We start from the raw sequence: 7,482 nt of genomic DNA, 5'->3' as shown, positions 1-7,482 counted from the left end.
TGTCTCTTCCTCTTCTTATAAAGACCCCAATCCCATCATGGGGACCCCACCCTTGACCTAATCTAACTCTAATCACCCTCCAAAGGCCCCCGATTCCTACTACCAGCACACTGGGGGTGGGTAGGGTTTCAACATTAGCATTTGGGGAGATGCTAACATCCAGTTCATAACAGAGGCACGACCTCCCCTGCCATGAACTTCAAAGAGATGTGTGAAGGGATAGAGTCGTTGGTGGGGAGGGAGTCTGCAAGGCCAGGGTTTGTCCTGCCGACTTCTGTTTTCTTTGAAAGTCTAAGTCAAGGTCACCTGCTCAGCTGAGGGGAGGGACAGGTTGGGGAATTGCAGGGAAACCATTAAAGTGTAAAATGACCCTTGAAGAGCATGGGAAAGGCAGCTTTTTCCAGAGGCCAGAAGACGACCCTCCCCCAGCCCCGCAGCACCGACGTCCAGCTGTTTGGACATCACTCGACACAGTTACATGCTTTTCCGGGAAGGCCCGGGGGCAGAGCAGGAAACAGAGAGGTAGAGAGAGGGGCTCGCGGCTGAGAAGATGCTCATCACCTGGGCAGGGGAGTCAGGAGCGCAAGCAAACCACCTCAGGGCTGGCGGCTCTAGAAAGTGGTCCAGGTCTGGTGTCTGGGTATGGAAGTGGGGGAAGTCAGCACCGAAAGAATGATGCCGTCTGAAAGTTTTGCTTTTTAAACCAAAGAAGAGTCATTAAACTATATAAAGTCAGGTGAAAATGTAACATGATTTGACCCCGTTCCCAGAATACTGATGCCCAACCCAGCAGCTTTCAGTTCTGATTTGTGTTTATTGTACGTCAGAAATATTTCCTAACGTTGTTTCATGGCCTAGCGAATCTGCCAGCCCTGGACTTTAATCTCCAAGAGGCAGGATAACGCGTCTGCGTAACAGGGCCCCTCCAGGACGAACCTGTAACTGCCCCCAATGCTGAGCCCTCGGGGTTCATGGGCCTCCCCTGGAACACGTGCAGGACTGGGCATCTCTAAGTCAGCCCGCTTGGAAAGGGGTGTGTGTGGTCAGATGGAGAACCAACAAATTTTTGAAAATGGGACACATGAGAAATGACCTTTCCTCACATTAAATTTCACTTAATCGAAGTAAATGTGGTATGGCTGTCTGTGGCCCAGAGGATAAAAAGCCTTGGGTACTGTCTCTGCCAGCCTGGGTGCCCACCCCCGCTTGGAAAGTCGAGCTGAGCGTGGGGCAGAGGATTTGCTCTGCTGTGAAAAGAACTGGGCTCATGGTCAAGTCCAAGTGTGTAATCTGAGCAGGAAGGGGTGGGTGTGTTTTGTGCGCACCAGCAGGTCGACTGGGGAAAAGGTGATGTTTACTGCAGGGCTCGGGAGACGTGAATTTTCGGCAGCTCCGGAGCTGAAATGACAGCAAATGAGGAGGGGCCCCAGCAAGCGGCCCCTCCGAGCCAGCCCTGCACAGATGGGCCGAAGGGAACAGTTAGGCAACCGGCTGAAAAAATGGAAGATTAAGATCAGGACACAGAGCCTGGGGCAAGAGACGAAAAGGAAGGAAAGGGTCACAAAAATGGACCGGGAGAAGACACCGGTGCCAGCTGGACTGCCCGGTGCTGATTAAATAGACTGGGATCCGCTCAGGATGGATGCCCAGGGAGGGAGGCCATGGGGATAGACACAGACCCAGCGGCTCTGATACAGGGGTCCTCGAGCTCCAGCGTTCGTCTGGTTCTGCTCCTGAAAAGTTGCCACTTGCTGACTGATCGCAACCAGCTCATTACAAATCTCTTGGAGCAAATGGAGCCTTTCAAGGCCAAATATAAAAGACGTTGGCCCAAAGGTTCTGGGGCAAATCTGGACTTTTGCCTCGAAAGGGTAATGTAGCGGTTGACATTTTCAACTCTAACAGAATGGCTGACATAACCGAAGTGTCGAACAGCTATTTGGGGCAATTTTGGGAAAGAACTCATCTTTATCACCCAGGAAAAAAGAAAGATGAACAATATCAGTAAAATGGACCCTTCCTTATTTTCAATAACACATTTCTGGGCATAAATTGTCTTGGAAAAAAATGCCTCAATTCGTGTTTTTGACTATCCAGTAGAGTCATTTATTTAAACAGGGGTTCTTAAAATTATTTAGGGAGTGAACCACCAGAAAGTTACAGAGCCTAAGCAAAGATTGATGTTCAACTCTATTTTCAAAACTAGGATATTTCCTTCTTAGTGCTTAGAAGAATGTCAATATCGAAAGTACGCAACACACATTCACAACTACGAAGACAGCTCTCTATGAAAACCCAGCTGTCAAACGACATCCCTGAGCCATTTCCAAGGGATTCTGCTCAGGGTTTGTACTTGTTCCCTCCTTTCTGTATCAGTTTAAGTGTTTTCTGGCAGAGAAGCCATAGAATGTGCAAAAGATTTAAGAAAAAGTAGCTGCGGGAACTTTTTAAATTGAGCAGTTTCTATCCATTTTCTCAACATTGTGTGTGCCGTGAGAAAAGGCCTTTGTTTTATTTTAACAGTAGAAACCTTGGTTCAACCCGTAGAACACATGCTTTCCACAAGAATACCGATGGAGAACCGTTGTCCTGAGATGTCTTTGACTTCTGACGTTCTGTCTTAGAATATATTAGAAAGTGGTTTCTAGAAGTGGTGTTTTCTTCCTACAGGATTGAAGTTCTCTTCTTTTTCACTTGGCTCTGACCTCATCGTCTGTTTTGATCTTATTGCCTGTACATTTTGTGAGACATTCTACATCCCTGTTGAAAAGAGGTGAAAACTATTTAGATAAGACGCGAGAACAAAATTCGACGACCACGCCCCCCCACCCCGCAAAAGCAAACTTTGGAATCAGAGGATTTAGAGTTTTCAGAGTTCTGTTTCCTCATTTTTGTCTTTCGTTTATTCAACAAGTAATTAATGAGCATTTATTCTACCTACGCCAGACACTATTTGAGGGCTGGGAATATAGCAGTAGATAAAACATAAGTTCCGGCTCCATGGAACTGACATTCTGGAAGGGGTAAACAGGAGGCAGATAATTAAATCACCTTTAGTAATACAACATGACAGGTGGTAGTGAGGGCTATGATTAAAAACAAGCAGGGCACAGGGGATGAGAAGGAGGTTTTACCTAGGGTGCTCAGCGAAAGTCCCTCAGATAAGGTGACATTTAAACAGGAAAGTGAAAGAAAATTTCAGGGCAAGGCCTGAAAGGTTCTCTGGGGTGAGAGCATTCCAGGAAGCGGGCTGGCAGGTGGCTGGCTCTGGGCGGGATTTACTCTTTAACCCTCCTAGAGCCGATGTGTCCATAAAGCCTTTGTAGGTTTATACATCGAAAGAGCCTCCAAATGAGTTCTTTGATGGGATAAGTGTAAAGTCGAAGTCTTTAACATTGAATTTTTCTGTCTTCAGGCTCCCCGTCTTACCTCCACCGGGCACCCCTGTATCCTCAACGTCGGACACAAGTTCTCAAAGCGCTCTTTCAATGGTTTCCACTCATGTACTTTCATTGCACGGGGGGCAGAGAAGACTGAGCTCTGCAGCAAATTCACTGAGACCGCCGAGCACGTCTGCTTGCAGACGTTTCCTGATTCCTGCCAAGGTCATCTTGATATTTTCCTGAAAATCGTCAGAGCTTCCTCAGTGGACCCAGATTTCTTTGACATCGACAGGAAAACCACTGAGGGAGCAGGGCAGGGTCCCGGCTCCACCTGGACTTGGTGTGGAAACAGCAGCCATTCTCAGAGCCCGGGCCACAGGGTCCTCCGCAAAGGCCTGGGCTCCACGGTGCCGGGTCAGAACCCCGTGCAACTTGCAGTAAAACCAGCCACGGAGAAACCCAAATGCTGAGGCGGGGCGTTTCCGCAAAGACTCACCTGTGCTGTCGGCATGATGGTCACACCTGCTCACTTCAGAACACCTTGCCCCGCCTGTATTTCATCCCTCACTGCAGATGGCAGAGGGAAGTCCCACCCTGTCCCACGACAAGCCACAGTCTGCCTGTGAACAGGGCGGTGGGAGCAGGGGCTGGCAAGCTAGTTGTGTAACAAAATGACACAGAGAGTAGGACAAAAACCCCTGCATGGAAATGGATAACTTTATCCACCCATCCAATCAGAAAGAGCCCAGTGGCCACTACTACAAAGTTACCTTTTCACAGAAATGCAGAAAATACAACCACAACCTTCATGGGATTGAGGTCATATAACCTTTACATTCAAGTGGCTGGTGCGGTCTGTCGGGGCCTTCCTCTCCCACCTGACCACAGAGCCTTGCGTTCTAGGTCATGGCCAGGTCCCAGCGGCCCCAAACAGCAGGTGCTACCAGGGAAGAGCTGTCCCTGTGTTAACAAATGTATCATCTCTGTCACAAAACCAAAAATAGGGCTGAAACAGAAAAGACATTTGTTTGAAATCCACATGCATGTGAATTTCACACCCAACAGGCCTTTCACCCTCAGAGAGAAACCCCTTGGGCAGAAATATCAGGCCTTTAACTTTGCTGCTTTACCAAAAAAAAAAAAAAAAAAAAGAAAAGAAAAGAAAAGAAAAAGAAAGGACCATTTAAAATATTTCAACCTATATGGGAAAAGAACCTAAAAAAGAGTGGATATATGTATATGTATAACCGATTCAATGTGCTGTACACCTGAAACTAACACAACATTGTAAGTCAACTCTACTGCAATAAAAATTTAAAAATAAAATAAACTATTTCAGAAGGGCTAGTAATTAGTAGGATGGGCTTCTATAGAATCTAATAGGTTAATTTTTTAAAAACTAACCCAAGCAAACATGGTAAATGCTAGCAATGCTGGGTGGTGAGGACACAGCGTTCCTTGTATTAGTCTAGCTTTTCATACAGATATATTTTAACAAGAAAAAAATACATATTTAATAATGAATATATAATAAAAGGTCATCACTATTTAATAATAAAATATATTAATGAAAATGCTGCTGGATGCTTTGAGCTTCACTAATATATAGGGTGGAATACATCTGTGTAGCATTTATGTGTAATATTTGCTATTAATGTGTAGACTCCTCCCTCCTCTCCACAGAGGTTCTAGAAAAGCAGACCCCATACCACTTCACAGCCAGTATCTATTTGTCCTTAGGTGATGATGTTATAAGAGAATGCCACTAAAGCTTCCATGATGCTATAGCATCCCGCCGCCATGCTGGGGACCAGATATTTCTTCCCCTGGGCTGAGATTCGCCTGCTGTGTGGACACCTAACAGCCGGCCGCCACCAGCGGGCTGTGGTCCCCAGACCCAGCAGCCAGGGGCAGCTCTCTGTGGCCTGGCACCAGCCAGCAAGCATCCCAGTCCAACTGCAGACGCCCGCTCTGGGCTGAGACACAGAGGCAGGAGACCGGTGGCCCCAGACTGCAGCGTTTCCTGTTTCCGTTAGTTCTCACTTGAGCTGCCCCCAGAGAGAGCCTCCCAAGGAGAACGCATCAGACTGCATCGTGTTTCTCCACCTCGATTCTTCTCTGCCGTCAGCACTGACCGCCTGGACCACTGGCCAGACCATCCTCCGCCTCTCCTCGCAGCCCTGCCAGTGCGATGTCGTCTCTGATGCTTGAGGAGTCTCGGTCCGCATCCCGCGCAGAGGAAGCCACCGCCTGCACTGGGCACAGTTCACCCCTACCTGAGGAAGGACAGGGGACACTCTGCTACGGAGGGAAGACTTAGGGGGTCGGGGGGTCGGCCGGGCCGCCTGGGCACGGCCCACCCTCTTTCCTGCCAGTCCTCTGCACCCACAGTGACCCGTCTGCCTCGGCCAGGGGTCAGGGACAGAGGGAAGTTGAGACCAAACCCCACCATCCTAAGAGGGCAAGGAAGGACGAGCTGGAAGTTGCTGGTTTTCACCTGTCCTGAAGTCGCTCTCACCTGGACAGGACTTCAGGGTACCTGCCAACCACAGCCAGGGCAACTTAGCGGGACGCACTCGGACCTCGAGTTTGTCCCTTCAAAGGAGAGCTCGGCGTGAGCCAGCGATCATGAAACATCTGTCCACACACTGTACGCTCCTGCACCGGTATTCTGCTTGGAGGAGAGGCGTTTCTTAAAGATGGGCCAGCTGGTTGGAATTTAACACACACATATATATATAAAACACTCTCAGTATCTATTCCTAAATTCTAGTTGGGGCTTTTTGAAAACTTAAGAAGCCCTTGGGAGGCCATCTAAATGCAAAATCTTTCTAGATCTAAATGCAAAGTCTTTCTAGATCTGGTTGCCTCCTTATTTTCCACAATTGCCACACCTACACGTACTTAGAAAAAAATGTTAGTGACTCACCCATGTTCTCTCCAAAGCGTTAACTTCCTGGAAACAACTTTCTTCTCCTGTGACAGCTCTTTGTGATGAAGTATGGCAGTCTAATGTACCTGTATGCTCACGCGTGTGATGAAAAGTCACAAGATGCTGTATATACTATAAGTCACACACTCTGTTATTCTCCATGCTAGTCTCATGGAGTTGAAACAGATCTATTTTTTAAATGCAGGTCATGACCCACTGACGTGGTTTAATGACCTGCAAATAGGACCCGAGCCTTGAAAAACACTGGTTTGCAGCTCTGAGTTGACCTCGGGTGAAGTATGGGGAGCCTTCTCCCGTCCCTTCCTCCCTGCACTCTTTCCCACCTCCCTGTGATGTCCAGTATCTCAGAGGATGGAAGTATCAAGGATATTGACATAAATCCTGAAGTCTGAGTAATAGTTCGTTTTGCAAAGATATAAATGCTCACAAATTTTCCATCAAGACAGAAAATTAATACACAGAAAACTTCAGTGCCTCTTCCTCCGTGCTGTCAGCGCTTACTCTGTTCTCCCAATTATTTTTTTCCTCTAAGTCAGAGGAAAACACGACATGTCTCGCTGCTTTGAGATGCACCCTTTCCACCCTGTCTTAGTTTAATTTGTTTATTGGTTTAATGTCATGACACAGGAAAGTAATTTCAGGCACCTGGGATTATGGTCTATTTTGTGGTCTCCTATTTAATTTTTAAAGTATATGTAAAATTCACAACCTGCTTCCTACTGTATTTACGTTAATATTAAAATTGCTTATTGCCAAGTAAAATTCATAGTCCAGGAAGAAAAGCGGTGTTTACTCCAGAGCTTCAAGGACCCCAGAACAATAGGCCACCATTTCTCTTCATGGTGTTCTGGTTCTGTTTGAAAAGTACGGCCTTAAGGCAAAAGAAACTACCAGGAATTTCAAGCACCATCATAAGCCAGCTGAAGAGGTTAGGGTCAGTGGCTCCCAAGGGCCACGACAAGAAAACCAGATGAAAATGACCTGCTTTCATTATTACCGTAAGCTAATCATTGTGAACACAGTGATAAAATCCTCCTCCACACACATAAAAGCATGTGTCGATCTAAGATCTAATAACTGCTATCAGTCACTGTTGAGCTGTGTGTGTGTGTGTGTGTGTGTGTGTGTGTGTGTGTGTGTGTGTGT

General features: G+C 47.1%; 1 long non-coding RNA gene across 1 annotated transcript; it reads right to left on the bottom strand.

Moving 5' to 3' along the window:
* Positions 1 to 2,098: 2,098 nt before the first annotated feature.
* LOC114888250 lies at positions 2,099 to 4,479 on the bottom strand. The gene is made up of 3 exons (XR_003791745.1): positions 3,880 to 4,479; positions 3,430 to 3,622; positions 2,099 to 2,760 (listed from the first exon to the last, which is right to left on the bottom strand). It is a non-coding gene; the product is annotated as an uncharacterized LOC114888250 (long non-coding RNA).
* Positions 4,480 to 7,482: the final 3,003 nt, after the last annotated feature.

This window comes from Monodon monoceros, unplaced genomic scaffold (assembly GCF_005190385.1).
Source record: "Monodon monoceros isolate NGI ecotype Baffin Bay Population unplaced genomic scaffold, NGI_Narwhal_1 Super_Scaffold_8, whole genome shotgun sequence".
Lineage (NCBI taxonomy): Eukaryota > Metazoa > Chordata > Mammalia > Artiodactyla > Monodontidae > Monodon > Monodon monoceros.
This window is presented reverse-complemented; position numbering and strand designations above follow the sequence as displayed.